The 19106-nt window shown below is 51.7% G+C and overlaps 1 protein-coding gene and 1 pseudogene across 23 annotated transcripts in view; one reads left to right on the forward strand and one right to left on the reverse strand.

Annotated features, from left to right (window-relative positions):
- The window catches only part of Tns1 (tensin 1), a 223137-nt gene that overhangs the window by 48455 nt on the left and 155576 nt on the right, over window positions 1-19106 (reverse strand). The window lies entirely within an intron of this gene.
- On the forward strand, window positions 211-7512 carry LOC125416401 (cytochrome c oxidase subunit 6C pseudogene; annotated as a pseudogene).

The raw sequence follows: 19106 nt of genomic DNA on the forward strand, positions 1-19106 counted from the left end.
TGGGTGTCCACTTCTGCCACAGACTGCATGTTGTCCATCTTTCCTGGAAATTGACAAGTCCATGGTGGAATCAAGGCCCCACTCACTTCCTCTGACTATCTGCTCGTTCTAGCAGCCACTGGGAGAGGGACTCAGCTCAGGGTGCTGTGTTTGGTTGCATGCACCAAGGGGCCCTTGCTCCACCAGGGCAGGGATCCAGATGGACGAGTCATGGTTTTGGAAAGATCTGAGGAAAATCCCCGGCTGACTTGGATGTGGATCCACACACTGGGGCCCCCTCCCAGCAGCACCCTGTGCAGAGGTATGCCAAGCTCCAACAACAGCACCGCCATAGGCCAGGACACAGATGGGCAGGGCAAGCCCATCGGACACACCAAAGAGGAGAAAAGGAGTAGAAGGTGCTAAAGTTAAACCAGTCTTGGGGACGTGTTTTTTTAATTCTGATGCTCGGGACTCTTCCAGGAATTGTTAAGAAGGCAGATCCCAGGGCCCATCTGAAGGAGTCTCACTGGGAGGCCAGGGCTGGGGCTGAGCCTCAGCACTGTAAACATGCTATTTGTAGCTTTGGGATCTAAGATTTGGATCCAAATGTGGAGCAGAGAGATGCTGCTTGCTAAGACATCAGGGCAGACAGCCCAGCCATGGGGAGGATACGATGCTGGCCTGGCCCGCTCTGAGAAAGGCAACCCCTTCGTAAGGAGGGCTCCCGGAGAAGAAAACCTGAGCAGCCAGCAGGTGCACGTGGAAGAGTGGATGATTTATGAAGGGATTCAGAATGGGGCCTTGAGTGATAAAAAGTCCTTTGGAGCCAAACAAATAACGATCCATTGGGATAGGTTACCCAGAGCAGTGATGACCACCCAGTAGGCATGAAAATCAGTGCATGGCCAAGTGGAAGAGACACCCTGGACCCTGGCAGTTTGGAGGTAAAGTGTGAGTGGGACCTCTGTGCTCCTTAAAAGTAATACTAGAGGCACAGTGTGATAGTACAGGCCTCCAATCCTCGGAGGGCCAGAGAGACGTGGTTCTGACGAGGACACAGTGGGAAAACATGCCCCCCATCCCCCACACCAGGCACACCCTTCACTTAGAAAAACAGCTCCCACCTTAAAATGGCCTAGTCAGCTTGCATCAACTACTTAAGCCTCTTTGGAGCAGCCTCCAAGATGCATGCGAGGGTCTGGATGCTCACTCAAAGGTTTGCTGAGTGGCAGCCTTCAAGAGCTAAGGCCCTGGAGGAAGGCCTGGCACCCAAGCAGGCTGTTCTCCCCTCTCTCAATCCTCTGCTTTCCGTTTTCCAACCGCTCCCCTTACCCGAGGGGAAAGCCCAACCCTCCTGATGGACACACCAGATCTTTTATCATCTGGCCCTGCCCGCCTTTTGAAGCCTCTTCTTTGCTGCCCTCAACACCCCACACAGCCTCCACTCTATTCGTACTAGGCTATTTCTGTGCTTTTCTCTCTGGCATGCAGTACACGCCGTTCCTCCTCCTAAAGGCCCTGCCTTGTCCCGACCCCACTGGCAAAAACCCTGCTTCCTCCTTTAGACCCAGTGGCAACTCCTTTGGAGCCTCCCATAGGATGGGCCATTCCCACTACCGCTGGAACTCGTCTGCCCTGTGAATCCATCACACACTGCATGACCATTATTGATAACTGTGCCTGTCTTCTCCAAGAATTCGAGTGTTTCCCAAAGAAAGGCAACTAGCTTCTCTCTCGCACATGCCTTAGTGTTCAGAAAGCACCAGACACACGGTCTATAAGGATGGAGCCTCTTGGAGCTCACTGTAACCCTACAGGATATCTCCATGGAGACTACAACCTGCGCATATGAGGTATTCCCATAATCCACTTGCCTTACATTTAAGTAGCTCCAAAAGCTTGTGATAATCCTGCCAGTCCCTGAGAGACGTCTCCATGTGACCCAGTTGACAATCAGGGGTTCTAGGTGGACCCCAAGCCACCCCCAAAAGATCCTCCTTCATAGTACTACAGCAAACATATCCACAAAGCAGGATTTCTCCTACTTCACAGCATAGGCCAAGTCCCTGGAACCTGACTTGGGCAGAGCCTAGTCCATGGATCTCCCTAGTCACACTATAGGCCAGGGGACAATAACTTTGCTAGGCCAAGGACATCTTGAGGGTATCTGACGAAATTCTAGAATATTTTTAAATTATTTATTCTTATTTTATGTGCACTGGTGTTTTGCCTGCATGTATGTCTGTGTGAGGGTGTCAGACCTTGGAGTTACAGACAGTTGTGAGCTGTCATGTGGAGGCTAGGAATTGAACCCGAGTCCTCGGGAAGAGCAGTCAGTGCTCTGAATCACAGAACCATCTCTCCAGCCTCTCTAGAAAATTTTTTTTTAATGTGTATGCATTTTTGTCTAAGTCGGGGAATAAACGAGCACTTTAAAGCCCATCTATAGGCCCCAAGTTAAGACATGGTTATCTAGGGTCTGGGGAGATGGCTCTGTGGTTAAGAACACTGGCTACTCTTACAGACAACTGGGTTCAATTCTCAGCACTTACATGGCAACTCACAACTGTCTGTAACTCTGACATCCTCGTATACATGCAAAACATCAATGCATATAAATTTCAAAAGAATTTCATCTAAAAGTTGGGGTGCTACTTCTGGGATGCCAGGACTAGTGTGAAGAATCCAAGCTCCATGCAGGAGGAGAGAAAGGCCTGACACTGACAGCACACTGACAACATGCAAACCTTTGGGGGAATTAGAAACTTCCTGCTCAGAGCACCCTAATGTTTTAACAAATCTACAGGAGGACAGACAAGGCCAAGAGGAAATATTGTCAACAGCCCAGAAACTCCAGGGGCTCCTGAGATGGCTTGGCCTGGGTTACAGGGACCTCTTGGGCTCAGTGGCCAGTCTGGCTTCTACCTGGGGTCATTTCTCATCTATAGCTATCTAGGAGGGTGTCATCTCAGGCTGCAGAGAACTCTGAGAATTTCTACACGGGGATGAGCATCCTCTGGGGTCTGAAGATCAGCAGAATGAGAGGTTGAAAGGCCACACTCAAACCTCTAAAGGGAAGGGGACACAGCCTTGGAAACAGAAAAAAAAGGAGGCACCAGCAAGCAACACCCAGGGCATGTAGGTCTGCTGTCCATGGAAAACTGTCCACTGGTGTAATACAGATAAGTCAGAGTCTCAGGTTCCTGTAGTCAGGGGACGACAAGCCTGGGTGTGGCAAGAGAGACCCCTGTCTTTTTATCGCCCTAATCAGAATACATCTGAAAGAACCCTTAGTGTTTGTAGCAAGAGAACGAGAGGGGGACAAGCGTGAGCAATCTCACCAGTCACACAAACCCACGTCCATGGATCCAGGAAGGGTGGGGCGCTGTCCCCTCTGCTGAAACACAAGAAAGGGGTAGGAGGAGGTGGGAGATCCAGTGTCCAGAGACAGTGCATCTGGACTTCTGGTTATTAAGGCAGGGAAGTCAACCAAGAAAGACAAGAAAAGCTACTGCGTCTGTCCGGCTCCACTCTTCTAGACTGGGGGCAGCTAAACTGAGACCTGGAGGGACTCCAGGTCAACTGGGCAGAAAGGAGCCATTTTAAAAAGCCTCGAGCTCTTGGAGCCGAGAGGACCAGAGGGATTCATTCCCCCGCTTTATAGGCTGAAAGTGATGCTCAGGGGCTCAGGGGAGCTGAAGGTCACTTGGCAAGGACATATCAAACTGACACCTGGCTCCACCGTGCAGTGCTCCTGACTCCATGATGGTTCAAGGTGAAGATGGCTAGGAAAGCGGCACCTGGGAGGAAGAGGAGGAGACAACACTCCAGCTATGGTAGGAAGCCAATAACTTCAAGACAACATGATATGCAGGGTCCAGTACAGTGAAATTGACAGATATGTCCCTTGGGTCTTCTTTAGGAGGGATCTGAGGTGCTGTCCCCACAAACCATCCCAACTGGATCCATACCACGCCCTCCAGAGGGAGGAGGTGGGAGATGGTGACCATCACCTTCATTTCAGACCCTCCCAAGCAGGGACCCTACCTAGAAGGCAAATGACCTACTCTGGCCACACATCACCCTATGCACATAGAACAAACGTGAAGTACCTGTCCCGTCCCAAGAAGCCCTGCAGACCTAGCACCTGACTTCCCAGCCTGGTGCTATAACCAGAGCCTGGCGCACCCACTCCCCGCCCTCGCCTATCCAAGTACCAGATAGTCCAGACACATTCAGGATGGTAAAAATAGCTCCCAAGTCTTCTGCCAGGTCAGGATGCTGCCTGGGCACTCAGAGAGCCCTGCCTGGAGAAACAACAGAGTGGCCAAGAGCCCTGCCAATGAAGATGGGGAGAAAGCCGTGAATGGGAGCATTATGACCAGCTGTGGGGAGCCCACAGTTTCATCTACAAAATAAGGGAGTGCCCCTAAATAACACTTTACAAGCCACCTATGGTGGACTCCTGTGACATTCTCTCTACCCACCCCAATTCCACTCAAGACGAACCATTGCCCAGAGAGACCAGACAGCTCAGATCCACCATGCTCCTTCACCCTGCTATCCTTCCTCCAAAATCTGTGACCATAACACGACCCAGAGAGTCTCTCCAGGAGGGGACACCAGACAAGGCTGACACAAGCATATCCCAGTGCACGCAGAGGTGGCCCTGCACAGACTCATGCCCTCCCGGTATCAGGTCTGAGGGACGCTGAGCTCCAGGCAGAAAGTGCCCACCCCCAGGTCCAGCAGAAACCCACACAGGGGACACAGAGGGGACAGCAGCACAGCTAGCTAGCTGCACTTACCCTCGGAACAGAGCAGAAGAGCGGCTGTGGGAACACTTGGATTTGTCTCCTCTCTGCTTCAAGTTTCAAGTAATTTCCTGTCCGGCTACGGCTACAGCTCTCGAGCTGAGAGTCCTCCTCAGGCTCCCTGGGACTGTCAGGAGGTGGGAGGAGCCAGCGCCGACCGGCCCTGCACACACACACACACACACACACACACACACACTTTTCTCTCTCTCTCTCTCTCTCTCTCTCTCTCTCTCTCCTCTCTAGCTCGCTCTCTCCCCCTCTCGGCTCAGGCTCACTCTGGCTTGTAGGAAGCCGGTGGGATCAAACTCTGTCTGTAATCCCAGCCAGCTGGGTCCCCTGGGCTTCACTTATCATCCTGCAGCTATGCAGCTCTTGAATGACATCACAGTGGCTTCCCCTCCAGCCCAGCCCTGCTCTGAGTCCCAACCCTGCCCCAACCTCGACCCCAGCTCAACCTGCCCCAGGACTCCAGCCTCCGAGAGCCCAGGCCAGCCAAGCCCCAGTCCCCAACCAAGGGCAGTTCCAAACTACAGCAAACAAAGGGAAAGACCCCGGAGCAAAGCAGATCGAGCCCAGAGGGATGGGCAGGGCTACCAGGCCCTGGGAGAAAAGAGCATTATGCGAGGGACTGAGATGTCTTTCCCCGAATTTTCCACATTTTTCCCACTCCCGGCAAAGGGAAGGCAGAGCAGATGACAACAATTTTCCAGCGGCTGAGCAGTAAGGTGGAGAGGGATTTGTGTGTGTGTGTGTGTGTGTGTGTGTGTGTGTGTGTGTGTGTGTGTGTTTTCCTCCCCTCCCCAACCCTACTCGCGCCACCTCTGAGCAGAGCGTAGGAGCCAGGACACTTCAGTGGCTTAGAAGAAAAAAAAAAAAAGAAAAGGCTCCATATGTCCCAGAGAGGGCTGGGGTGTCACCAGGAGAGGAGGGCAGAAGTCCCAATAGCTTTGGCTTCTGGCCCGGGAACCTTGACACAGTCTGAGTGAGGCTGCTCTGGATGCCGGTGGGGGTCTGACTGGAGCGTCTGAAGTTGCCTTTCTGTTAGCCCTGTTTATTGCCATCTGTGGCAGTCACAACAGGCAGGGCCACTGTCATCGTCAACCAGCCAAATGTGTGACCAACCACTCAGCAACACACAGGCAGGTGCCTGGAAGTTCCCACCACAAGCCTGGCTTGCCCTAAAAGGCGGAATTACCAGAGGACAGTCGCCAGGGCACCAGGTCCTACCATGTTGTTTGTGTCTTACTTGGATCTCAGCTGAAACTTCCAACTGAGATTCCCAGGCCAGCGGGACTGGCTACCCTCCCTTGGCTCCCATTCCTTTGTGACACCTAGGTGCTTCCACTGCTCAAGACTGTAGCCACTTTGAATCTGCCATAGCAGTTCAGGAGGGAGAGCCTGCCAGGAAAGACCACCAGCCTCTCTAGGTGCCCCGGTGCCCCTGTGCCCCAGTTATCACATGCTGGCTCCTTTCTTGCCACCCAATGCCAGCTGCTTCCGATGACGATGGAGAAAAATGAAGGGAAGAAGAAAACTGTTACTTGGGGACCCTGTAAAAGGGCCCCCGCCCTCCCTGTCTCTGCTGATGACATAGCTGAGCAAGCAAGGCAGGCAGCCAGTCTCATAGACTCCAGTGTTTGTTTTAGCATATTAGAAATAAAACCCAAGCTAGGCAGTGGTGGTGCATGCCATTAATCCCAGCACTAGGGAGGCAGAGGCAGGCAGATTCTGAGAGTTCAAGGCCAGCCTGCTCTACATAACAAATTCCAGGACAGTTAGGACTGTTATACAGAGAAACACTATATCAAAAAACCAAAAGATTCCAAAGATAGGGAGGGAAAATGGAATTAGAAAAAGTCTCGGACTCCAAACTGGTGGAGACCACAGCCCATAGGGACTACTGCAATGGCCCCCTTGTCTCCACAGCATCTTTGAGAACTAACCAGCAATGTCCAGACTCCTGAAAGGGTTAAGGTGCTCCCATAGACACGCCTGTCCCCACTCAGCCCACAAACAACAGCAGCAGCCCAGTTTGATTTCGCTTCCCATCTGAACACCATCTGTAGTATTTTGTGAATTACTAAAATAAATTTAACTTAAACCAGTTCTGAGCACCAAACTTCATGAGATCACACACTTGCTATGATAATTATAAACGTTTTTCTTTTCCTTTGATAGTTTTAAATCTTTTGATAAAGGATCTTACGTAGCCCAGGCTGGTCTTCAACTCACTACATAGCAGAAGATGACCTTGAATTCCTGATCCTCCTGCCTCCACCTCCGAAGGGCTTAGATTACAGATGTGCACCACCATGCTTGGTTACCTTTGTCTAACATACATCACCATGGGCACTCCTGAAGTCAGTTCATAATGAATGAGGCAGCATTGCCAACAGACGTGCTGTGGAAATAGTAGGTACAAGAACAAGTGCCGATTTGATTTTTTGTGAAAGCTGGGAAGGGCACTGGCGTAGAGGACAGTCACTAACACGACTTCTAGCGCATTGTCGCAACCTCAGATGCATGGTCTTCTGGCCAAGCATCTGCGGGGTCACATGGTGCATTCACTGTGACCCTGGGAGTCCTGCTTCCTATAAGTTTGGCGTGACTGAACCAACAAAGAAAGCACATGTAGGATTTCTACAGAAATTATGATTCCAAGAAAGATTTTGAAGAGATGAGGAAGGCTGGTGTCTTTCAGAGTGTGAAGTGATTTCAGAATGTAAAGAATTCTTTAGATTGTTGACCTGTGTTCCTGAACTTTGAAACATGAATATGTGAACTAAGGAGTAGATGACCTCAATAAACAATTAACAATTGTGTGACCAGAGAAAGAAAAAAAAGAAAGAAAGAAAGAAAGAAAGGAAGGAAGGAAGGAAGGAAGGAGGAGGAGGAGGAGGAAGGAAGGAAGGAAGGAAGGAAGGAAGGAAGGAAGGAAAGGAAAGGAAAGGAAAGGAAAGGAAAGGAAAGGAAAGGAAAGGAAAGGAAAGGAAAAAGAAAAGAAAAGAAAAGAAAAGAAAAGAAAAGAAAAGAAAAGAAAAGAAAAGAAAAGTGCCACAGAGGCCCTAACCTGATAGCCTCTAGAAGGCAGTGGGAGCCCCTAGGGAGTCCTCTAAACACCCTGACTGGCTGGACACAGTCTTCCCTTGTGAGATGAACACAGGATTAAAGCAAGTTCAAGTCTAGCCTGGGCAACATAGTGAGGTTATGTCAAAAAAAGAGAAAGGTGGGTGTCTTAGGGTTTCTATTGCTGTGAAGAGACACCATGACCGCAGCAACTCTTATAAAGGAAAACATTTCATTGAAGCTGACTCATAGTTCAAAAGTTTGGTTCATTATTGTCATGGCAGAAAGCATGGTAGTAGCATGCAGACAGACATGGTGTTGGAGAGGTAGCTTAGAAGTCTGTCCAACCCACAGGCAGCAGTAAGAGACAGTGCCACACTGCCTAACTTGAGCATATAAAACCTCAAAGCCCACCCCCAGGGACACACTTACTCCAACAAGGCCACACCTCCTAATAGTGCCGCTTCCTATGAGCCAAGCATTCAAATACATGAGTCTATGGGGGTCATTCCTATTCAAACCACCACAGCAGGAGAGGAAGCAAGGTAAGGAGAGAGGGGCAGAGAGACCCTGGCCTCAAGGCCCCACTTCACCCCAAAAGACAGAGAGTTCCATGGCTTGGGAACCAGAATTTTAAAATGCCCTTGTGGACACAACCAGGTTTGCCCAATGATGGTCTATCCTCTTGCATCTAAACATTTCCTGTTACGGGACTTTACCATCTTCCCAAGAAGGCCCATTTCATCTTTAAATAACAGAAACAGGGGGCTCTGAGCTCTCACGCTTGTCATGTCTCAGTGGACTTTATGGTGCCCTTTGGGTAGCGCAGAACAAACCAAGGTCCTCCAAGAGACCCCCACAGGTACTCAGGGTGTGTGATGTCCTCCGAGCCTTCCTGGACAGTCCACTCTCACTAGCTCATCTGTGCCACTGCCCTGCTCCTAGGGCTCCCTGTCTCCCTCAAAAGGAGGCTGTATAGCAGGACACATGAGAAGTGCACTACCTTGTACGGTCTGGAAGCCATACTTTCTATAACACGGCCTCAGAGTACACCTAACCCCGTTGCTTATGCCAATCCACCATCTGCAAGGATTTAGCTGGGAGCACAGCGTCTCAGCAACCCTGTCTCACTGGGCCAATACATGCAACATGAATGCTCGCTCCAGGATATATCATTTAGCCTTCCCCTTCTCTGATAAAAGATATTCTACTGAATGTCCAGCAAAGGCAAGAGTCTCATGAAATGAGTCAGCCCTGGAGAATGTGATGTCACTGAAACAGTGAAGATGTTCAGTACAGTTCTGCTCTGAGTTCTGTGCAGTCAGTGTTCGTTCCCTGCATCCAAGACACAACCCCGAGCATGGTAGTTTTATGCCCAAGTTCTAGAGTCTAGAGGCAGGGAGGGGGACCCAGAGACCTTGTGGCTGCTTCTAGGTGCCCAGGATTCATCGAGTCCCCAAATTTGCTGCCACTGCAGGCAGCCATCCCAGGCTACTCCCTAGAACCACAACACAGTCAGCCCAGGGGACATCCTGAGTTCAGATGCTGGTCCACCTGATCCCAGCCATCCAACTCTAGGAAGCAGAGGTCCCCACAGATGGTTAGAGCCAGAGCCAAGATCACAACTCAGGGCCACTGACTCCAGGAAGGAAGCCATCCCTTACACCAGACCTGGGACACTTGCCCAGAGAGAGGGCTGCAGGGTCCTAGGAGCCTAGCACACAGGGACCGTAAGCATTGCCTGCTGATCCAACAGTACAAAAATGGTGTGACACTAGAGGGCCACACCTCACTGGAGAATCAGCTTCTGCCTACAGATCCAATGGCTTCTCCATCCTTCCCAGGACAGCCTTGGCTCAGCAGAATCCTCATCTGGGGAGAAGGGAGTTCAGCTTGCTATGGCCACAACTTTGAGACTTGGTCCCTTCTCACTGTTCTGTTTCCTGTTTCTATCCTAATCCCTTTTCTCTACTGACTGGCAGGTACAGAGCATTTCCCAGGCGGGGCTCTTGGCTCTTGGTTAGTGTTAGTGCCCCCCACCTTCTTCTCTTCCTCTCTTTCCCTCTGTGTGCACACATGTGCGTTTGTGAGAGTAAGCATGTACTTGTGAGCCTATGTGTACAGAGGTCAGGAGGCCAACCTCAGATGTCTTTCTTCAGGCCCTGTTTACCCCTTCCCTTTGAGACAGAGTCCCCTCCCTGGCCTAGAACTCACCAAGAAGGCTAAGGGGCCATTGAGTCCCAGGGCTCCTCCTATGCTCACCTCCCCATCACTGGTAGTAGAAACACCCATCCACAATACCTAGCTTTGTACACAGGTGCTGGGATAGAACTCAGATCTTCATGCTTGCAGGGCAAGCACTTTGACAGCTAAGCCATCTCTTCAGACTCATGGCTCTTGTTCTTAAGGGACAAAATGATTGTGTGTCCTGTCTTCTGGCAGTCGTGGGGTTAGGAAAGAAACAGGAAACAAACCAGTGTCTCCAGAAGGGCTACTGCATGGTCCATGAGCAGGTCCTTGGTGTAAAGCTGCAGAGTGGGGTGGGGGTGCGGTGTGCAGCACCAGGTGGTTGCTACCCAGGGAACATGTAGCCAGAGGCATCTGGAAGAAATGCCATGGGCATACAGCAGGCAGACCAGAGCCGGGGGGAAGAGGTGCAGGGAAGGGAAACTGAGTTCCCAAAAAACTGGACTCCAGTTCAGCCGCTTACTGTACCACCTTGGCTGACTTAGTTCTCAGAGTGGCAAAATCCACTGAGGAAAGCACAGTGCTCTAGAACTTCCGGCTCTAGGGAGAACCCGGGATCATGAAAGAGGCAGCAGGCATAGGCAGAGGGGTGGGGGATAGACAGAGGGGTGGGGGCTGGAAGAAGTATCCCCCACCCTGTGACAGACATGGTTTCAAGTTGCTGAAGGTGCGGGGAGAGAAGAAGAGGAAGCAGGCGGGGTGGTAAAAAGGAGGGCAGGAGGGCCTGCTGCCTGGCTGCAGCACTGAGGTTGTGTGTGCACGCATGCATGCACATGCATGCATGTGTGTGCATGAGTGGGTGAATGTGTGAGCATGCATGCATGTGCATGTGCGTGTATGTGTATGATAGAAATATGGTCCCAGAATGCCCTAGGGTCTTCCCCCAGCCCAGAAGACCTGAAGAAACACAGTTCAGGGCTACAGGGGCAGGGCAGGCTGTGGAGAGCAAGCCTTCTGGGGGTCTCCAAACCTAATCCAGGAAGGCAGCAGGCAGGGCCAGTCTGGGAGTATGGTCCCCGAGAATAGGATAAGATTATGCAGGAAGGCGACTATCAGCTCCTGGACAGATGTATGCACTGGACAAAGGAAAGGCGGACATCTGGCCCTCCTGGCTCTCCTCATCCCACTACCCCCAGCATGGACATGCTTCAGAAACATCTTCACCTGAGAAGGTGGAGAAGGGAAAGAAGGGTGGACGAGATTGGGGAGCTAAGGCGAATCAATCAACACCTGCATCCATTCACCAGGTGACCACACTTAAGCACGGGTCTCTCGCTGGCCCCCATAACTGCCTGCCAATGCAGCAGCCAGGAGGGAGCTAAAGATGGTCCTGTCCACATGCTCTTTCTGCTCCCCAAAACAAAGGAGCCCCGAAAGAGGGACAGGGAAGCACACAGCCAGGGCTCAGAGGCACCAACAGTGATAAACACAGAGGAGACCATTTGACATGCTCAGAACCGAACATCTGTACACCAGTGGCCAAGCTAATACTGAGGTCCCTTGAAGGGACTCCCTGGGAATTAATTGCATGCATGCCAAGGAGAGCTATGAGCATGACAGAATCATGTGGCATCACGTCTGGGCAGTCCACGGTCACATAAGGACCCACCTTTGTCAGTGGACCAATCTCAAAATGATGTAAGTTCTCAGCCTGACAGAAGTCCTGGGAACCACAGGGTCTGTGTGCTTTTAGAATACAGGTCCTGCTTGTGAGGCAGGGGAGTGCAGGGCGGGAAGTCCAGGGGTTCACTGGGCACACTACAGGGGACTGTAGAGAGTGACCCACGGAGTTCTCTACAGAAGGGTGTCTGCAGAGTAACCCAGGGGTTCAGTGCACAAGAGAACTGTGCGGAGGGTCTGTGGAGTTTTCTACATGAGTGAGTGTGGGCGGGACAATGGACACAGATGATCCCTTTAAATCAGGCAGTTCACTTCTGTGATGAGTGAAATGACCTTCCCTGACTCCCAAGCCCTCCACCCCACAGGGAACCTTCCTGGATAGGAGGCAGCCCCCACCCCCGGCCCAGCCCTGGACCTTCCCACCCTGGCATCCTACAAGGAACACCTGTGGGCACTCAGAGGTTCCCAACCTTAGTTCAGACAGAGGGGGGCTCTGAGGGAGGAAGGGAGAGGAATGGTCTAAGGGAAGTCTTTGCTTTCATATCAAAGTCTGACCTCACTGGTGGGGGGGGGGGGGGTAGGGAAGCACAGCACCAACATCAAAGAAAGCTTGCTGCTGACACCCCCACCCCCCACCAGCAATCAAAGCAACGCACAACTAAAGCCTCAGATAAGCGTCAGTGACAGCTGTCAAGATGGGAAGCTAGGCAGTGAGAAGTCAGGGCCTCACCCTCCGGCCAGCTTTGCCTCAGCTCACCAGGCAAGGGGAATCCAGTTGGAGCCAGCAGGGCTGGAGGGCATCCAGCTCTGCCCTTAAAAGATCTCTGTCCCTGTGGGAGAGGCTTTGGGCACAAACAGTTTCAAGAAAGGAGAGAAGAGGGAACGAGGAGTCTGGAGTGGAAGACATGGCGTCCTCTTTACCCAGAAAGCGACTCTAGAAGTCGCCTTGTGCCTTTGCAGACACTAGCCCCAATCCCTCACATCACCCACACAGGTGCATGGGTGGAAAAATTCACCCCAACTTCAAGAAAAACTATCCTGAAGCGGAACAGTGGTGGCACATGGCTTTAATCTCAGCACTCAGGAGGCCGAAGCAGGTAGATCTGTGAGTGTGAGGCCAACCTGGTCTAACGGAGCAAGTTCTAGGGCAGCCAGGGCTACACCAAGAAACCCTGTCTCAAAAAGAACCAAAAAGAGAAAAATGAAACATCACCCTTTCCCGTTTCTCACCCCACAACTACAAGGGTTCTCCTAGTTACCAAACCCCCATCCCAGGCCTAGAGTTAAAATCCACAGCCTCCTCTCTCTCACCGTCTGCCAGGTAGGAGAGGGGCCTTACTCAGCAGTGTTATCAGACAGCAATGGCAGCAGATGGGGAGTCCCAGCCAAGGGTACCAAGAGGAGACTGTGGCTAGCCTCCGTTTGTTCCTCTGAGAAGTGGGAGGCTACTGGAGGCCTGCCCACCTTAGGGAAGATGTTCAGCCAGACGCTGGCCGAGGCACCTGTTTCTCTTCTCCTGTTGGTCGTGCTGCGGGCTAGAGGCTCTAAACTCATCTGAGGCTATTTTCTGCCCTGGGGCTAGGGCAGAAGCAGTGACTTACAGGAAGTCTGTAAATATGCACCAGCCTTTAGTGGTCCCAAAGGCCAAGCAGAGCCATAAAGAGGCCGGTTTGTTTTCATCGGAGAAATGCTGAAACTTAATCCCTGAGCAAGTTGACCCTGCAATGCTGCACCTCCACCCACAGCAGAATTAGCCAGTGTCGTCGTCCGTCCCCCCCCCCCCTCCAAGAAGCCCAAGCTGCTCCCCTGGGGCTGGTAATGGGAGGGGGACAAGCGAAACGGCAGCTGTGCCTCCAGCTTGCCGAGGAAGCCTCTCCTGCCCTGCCACTGGTCTGCAAGGGTCTCCGTGATACAGGCACAGCTGTGGGCTGACAGGCAGGCTTCCTGTTTTAACTCAGGTCCTCGCTCCTAGGGTTCTGAACCTCAAAGCCTCATGGGGCAGGAGGGCAGGGTTCCCCCAGACTCCTGCTCATGTGAAGAAATAGGGAGAAGTGATGGGATGATGGATAGTGGGTACCAGAACTCCAGCTCCATCCCTCATCTGGCTGTGCAAACACTGCTAGGGAACCTTAATCTCTCTGTGCTTGCTACTTCATCTGTGAAACCGAGGGAAACTACCTGGCTCACAGGCCAGTGGGCAGAGGTAAAGGAAGTCCTGGCTCTTCTACAGTATCTCGCTCAGGGGGTGAACACAGAATGTGGGAGCAGATTGCCCTCTGGCTGCAAATGTCAATTAGTACAGCCCTTAAGGAGGCCAACCTGTCACTGGCCATCCCCCTGGGAAAGGTGGCCTGTGACTTGCACAAATAAAAACAGTACATTCCCAAGACGGCCCATGGCAACTTTTCTAGAAACCAAAAAGTCCGGCTGGAAATAACCTAAAAGATCGGTTACTTAAATCTAGGTTTTCAAGAAAATAGTAATGAATAAAACATGGCACATAGGTATGGTAGAATATTATGCAGTTAAAAAAATGAGAAGCCTCTTGATGTGATATTTGGGAAGATCGTCATCATCTACCATTTGGTGGAAGAGCTTAGGGGAAAAGTCATTGCAATCCGCACAATGGCTACCAGACCCTAAGTGACCTGGTCCCCATTAGATGGGACATATTCTATCACAGCCTCCATTTAAGCTTAAGCCACACCAGCCCCCGCCTACGAGGGCCCAGGACTTCTGCACTTCCATTACCTGGAATGTTCTTTCCTGGTTATATACCTGGGCAGCTCAAGCCTCTTCCAGTCTTTGCTGTCTGCTTCATAAGACCTGAAATTGGTAATCCCTGTGTTTAAATGTCTAACCGCCATGCTAGCTGCCCATCCCAATCACTCTTTCACAAACAGAGCTAAAGTTTCTCTTGGCTCATCAGATACTGAGATACTGTCTGACATGCCTTCTTATCCTGTGCCTTTAATTCTGTGTGTGTGTGCATTCGTGCAGGTGTGCATGCGTGTGCGTGGAGGTGAGAAAGAAACCTCAGATGTTGTTCCTTAGGTGCTGTCTACCTTTTTTTCTTTTCTTTTCTTTTGAAACTTATCAGGTAGGCTTAGCTGCTTGGTCAGCAAGCCCCAGGAATCCTCCCATCTCTGCCTTACCAAGTTGGGATCACAAGCACATGCTACCATCATGCCAGACATCTTCATGGCTCGGGGGTCAAATGCAGATCCTCAAGGTTCTGCAAGCGTTTCATTAAAAGCCATCACCCTAGTCCCTAATTTTCTTTTAAGCCATCTGCCTTCTTCCACCCAAACATAAGCCCTGGTCTCTTGTTTCCCTCACTGTCCGGTCCTCAGCAAATGGGGAATCAAGGGGCCGGCATATGCAGGCACTCAGCAAATGCCTGGGGACTGAGGGTGCAATGCTACTGAGGGGCCCAGGTGCCACCCACCACAGTGATCTGTGCTCCTTCCCCTCCTCCACTCAGTACAGTCGGTGGACTCAAGGGTGACCTAGAACCATGCCTTTTCTCGTCTGTATTCTGACATGCGGTATCTGGAGGGGCTGTGACCAGTGCCTGAGTGCAGACCCAGCCTGGGATGTGAACCCCAATAGATGAGCCACCCCAGGGGGTGCAGCCTGCATTAGGGCCATGTGAACCAACACTGGACAAGGAGGCAGAGGTCTGATTTAAAGGTCTGCTTCTAGCTGGGATGCCTAGAAGGTCGTCTGATTCACTTCCAGAGGTGTTTTACAAGGTCCCTCAGAGAGGCAAGGCTTTGTGATAAACATCTAAGTCACTGTCCTAAGCCAGCTGTTTTCCTTCTCTCCATTTTGAAGATAGGAATATTGAGGCTCAAAGGCTGAGCACCTTGCTGAGGGCCAACAAAAGGCAGGAGAAAGAGCTAGGACTTGACCGGAGCAGCATAAACCCCAAGCCCATGCTAGCACCTATCCTCAAGGCCCTGCCCTCTAGGGACTGACCCGTCCTGAGACCCTCCCCCCATAGGACACTAGGAGGCATTTCCACATTCTTGAGAGAACCAGTCTGTTGCTGAAGCCCATAAGCTTCATGGGGCTTTGGGAAGTCTGGCAGGAAGGGGCGTGGAAAGGAAAGGAGGTTAGAAAAGATAAATCACCCATGGGCAGCCTGGGAAGTGGAGGGAGGGATGGCATCCAGGAAAGCACTGATCCTCTGCCAGACCTGGATCCCTTGAAACAATTTCCCTAAAACAACCCCCAAACTGCCAATGGGACAGAAAGCAGGCCAGAAGACCTGCCCCGGAAGGCGGGGCTCTGCAGCAGGAAGGACAACTCTGTAGCAGGAGGCCAGGGACAGAGGGTAGCTCCTTGACGAAGCTGCTGAGGGGGACAGGTACCAGAAGAGGGCCGGACAGTCAGCAGGGGAGCTGCTTACCAGCAAGGCAGAGGGCAGACCCTCTGCACCAGCCTCGGGTGTCACCCCAGGTAAACATTCAGGGCAGGGAGTGAGGCCAAGGATCGCCAAAGCAGGCACAGACACCCCAGTGCTGAGAAGCATACTCCAGAATCTAGAAAGAACACCCTCCCCACTGAGGGTCTGGATTCTAAGGCAGTCTGAAGGCCTCCTGGGGAGGTCAATAGTCACTAGAGCTAGCTGGTAACAGTTGCTGCTTCCCAGGTAAATCTGAGGGCCCAGTAACAAAACTGTGGGTGTGATCCTAAGGCATGTCTACGCTGTTTCCCTGTTAGACGGTCTACCAGTCAAGAGGTCAGGGCTTGCTCCGCTGCAACACCATTCAGCTCTTAATCCCCTAGAAAAGGGGTCTCTGAAAGACTGAAATGTAAAGAGAAAAAGCCCTGTACCTTGAACAGCAGGGAGGCAGTAAGCAACAGGACCCAGGTGTGGCTGAGGAAGCATGAACTCACCCTCAGCAACACGCAGCATCTGTACCTCCCCCTCTCAATCCCCACCCCGCCTTCCTCCTATTCACCCTGACCTCACACAGATCTATCGAGCATCTGCGAAATAAGCATCTGCTAGATAAGAGACTCAGCCTTCAGGAAAGCCGGGCTGACGTGATTGCTTGTAATTTCTTTTTCTAAAAAGGTTTTCCTCCTGCCTCAGCTACCACACCTGGCCTTGAGTGCTTTTCTTAACCTCAGCTTTCTAGACTTTGATCAGTGTCCCTGACTTTTAAATCTGAGAAATGACGCCATATCCATTGCCAGGGCCCAGCCCCGTGCCATGAAGCCAGCTGCTCTGAGTCAGGCATCATCACCTGGCCAGGACCCTTCCCCATTTGGCTGTGGGTTCAGGATGGCTGGGAAACTTATGTGACACCCCTACTCCTGTCCCCAAGCATCCCCAGACTTGGCTTTGCAAATCCCAGGACTAATTGCCTGCTACTTGTAGTAAGTGATTGATTGATTGATTGATTAAGAACTGGGAGAAGAGAGAGAAAAAGGGAAAGGGGAGAGGGAGGAAGGGCAGGAGGGAAGGATGGAGGAGGGAAGGGTGGATGAAGAGGGAATGAGAAAGGAAAGGATGGAAACAGTGGAGGGTAGAAGAATAGAGGGAAGGGGGATGAGAGGGGCTAATGGGAGAGGGGAAGATAGATAGGATACCTATTTAGTAGGTCAGAAAAGCATGTGATCAATAGGAACTTAAATTCCATTTCTTGGTTATGGATGAGGAAATGGTACCCTAGGCTGGGGCCAGGTCACTTACATTCATCTCCAGGTCTGGCAGGAAAGGAAGGGGAGCAGGACCTGAGGGGACAGAGAACATGTTCCTTGTTCCCAGCCTCCATCTGGGCACTGGGCTGCTGGCAGCAAGCTTGGCACTGCTCAGAGTGTGGCTCCAGCCTTCCACCTCCTCCCGATGGCAGAGATTGAGAGACCAAAGACCCATTCAGCAGGGAAGGGATCAGCTTACCACGTGCTCCGGACGCAGACTGCTGCCCAAGCCTGCCAGCAGCGGTGCAGGGCGGGCCAGTTGAGGGACCAAGGGCATCGGGACAGGGCCAGCCAGCCCCAGCCCACGGAGAGCAATGCTAGGCAGGTGTCTGGCAGATGCTGGGTCATGGGGGTCACATCAATCTTGTATTTGAATCCACTTATTGGTCCAGCATATTGGAGAGGACTCTTCTTTAAAGGGGATAAAAGAGGAACCCAGAATCCTCCCAGCGGCCATTTCATGCCTATACACTTCACTGTCCCTGCAGATACCCACATCTCTCAAATACCCACACAGCGCTCACATCTCAGTGTCTCTCTACCCAAGGGAGCCAGGAGAAAAGCACGGGGACTAAGAAACAGCCAGAGAAGCTACCAGGTTACCCGAAAAGTCTCCAGATCTGCTGACAAGGGACTCAAGAGCCACAAACCTACAGTCTTCCGAATCTACAGGTGACTTGCTCAACCTCCCAATGGTGCCCAGCAAGCAAGAAGGTTCTAGAATGTCCATCACCTCCTCTCTTTCTAGCTTGAAATGTTCATGTTAGGAAGAGCAAACTTTCTATGGCCTTTAAGCACACACATATGCACACAAACATGTGTACATAGGTGCTCATGCACACCACACAAACACAAACTTGCCACGGGCGCACATGTGCACACACACACACAGTGATGACCAGGCAAGGGCTGACAAAGGTGAGCTGCCAACTCTGAACTGACGTCTGAATTTACCAACACTTTGGACCTTCCATTATGTCAGAGTAACCCCAGAAGAAATGGAACTGGCCTTCGCATCATGGGAACAGGGCAGCGCAGAGTAGAGCAGAGGTGAACAAAATCCAGTGGCTCTATAATCACCTCCTACAGGCTCCAGCTAGGCCTAGAGGTGACAGACAGTGCTCGGCCAATGGAGTCTGGGGGGTTAACCAAAAACACCCAGCACCCAGCATGTGCTATTGGTCTCTCACAGTCACCGCCAGCAGCAGCAGCAGCAGCAGCACCCTCATTCTTTATGGCTGTCACCCCTTTAGGAACCCAGTTCCCTTAACTCAGTCATAAGGAACCTGAAGGTTGGGGGAGGGTAACTTTCCAGACATTGGAGGTAAGTGTCCTAGTCCCAAGAGAGGGTCAGATGTAGATGATTCCCATAGAGAAGAGGGGAAAGGGACAGGGGCCTCTCGGCAGGGCAGGACTCATAAAACCCCATCTTTGTCTTATCTACTCCAGCATGGCTGCCACACACAGAGTCCTGCCAACGTAGCACTTCGCAAACACTCAACTTCTGGCATCGACCCTCCCTGACTCTGAAGCACCACCCCTAGGTGGAAGGTCCTGTTATGGTACCTGTTTTACAGACAAGTGGTATCAATGAGAGAGACACTTCTAGAAGAAGCCCCCCTCACTAGGGAAACTAGGATGAACAGAAACCTATTCCTA

Source organism: Myodes glareolus, chromosome 1 (genome assembly GCF_982192425.1).
Source record: "Myodes glareolus chromosome 1, mMyoGla1.1, whole genome shotgun sequence".
NCBI lineage: Eukaryota > Metazoa > Chordata > Mammalia > Rodentia > Cricetidae > Myodes > Myodes glareolus.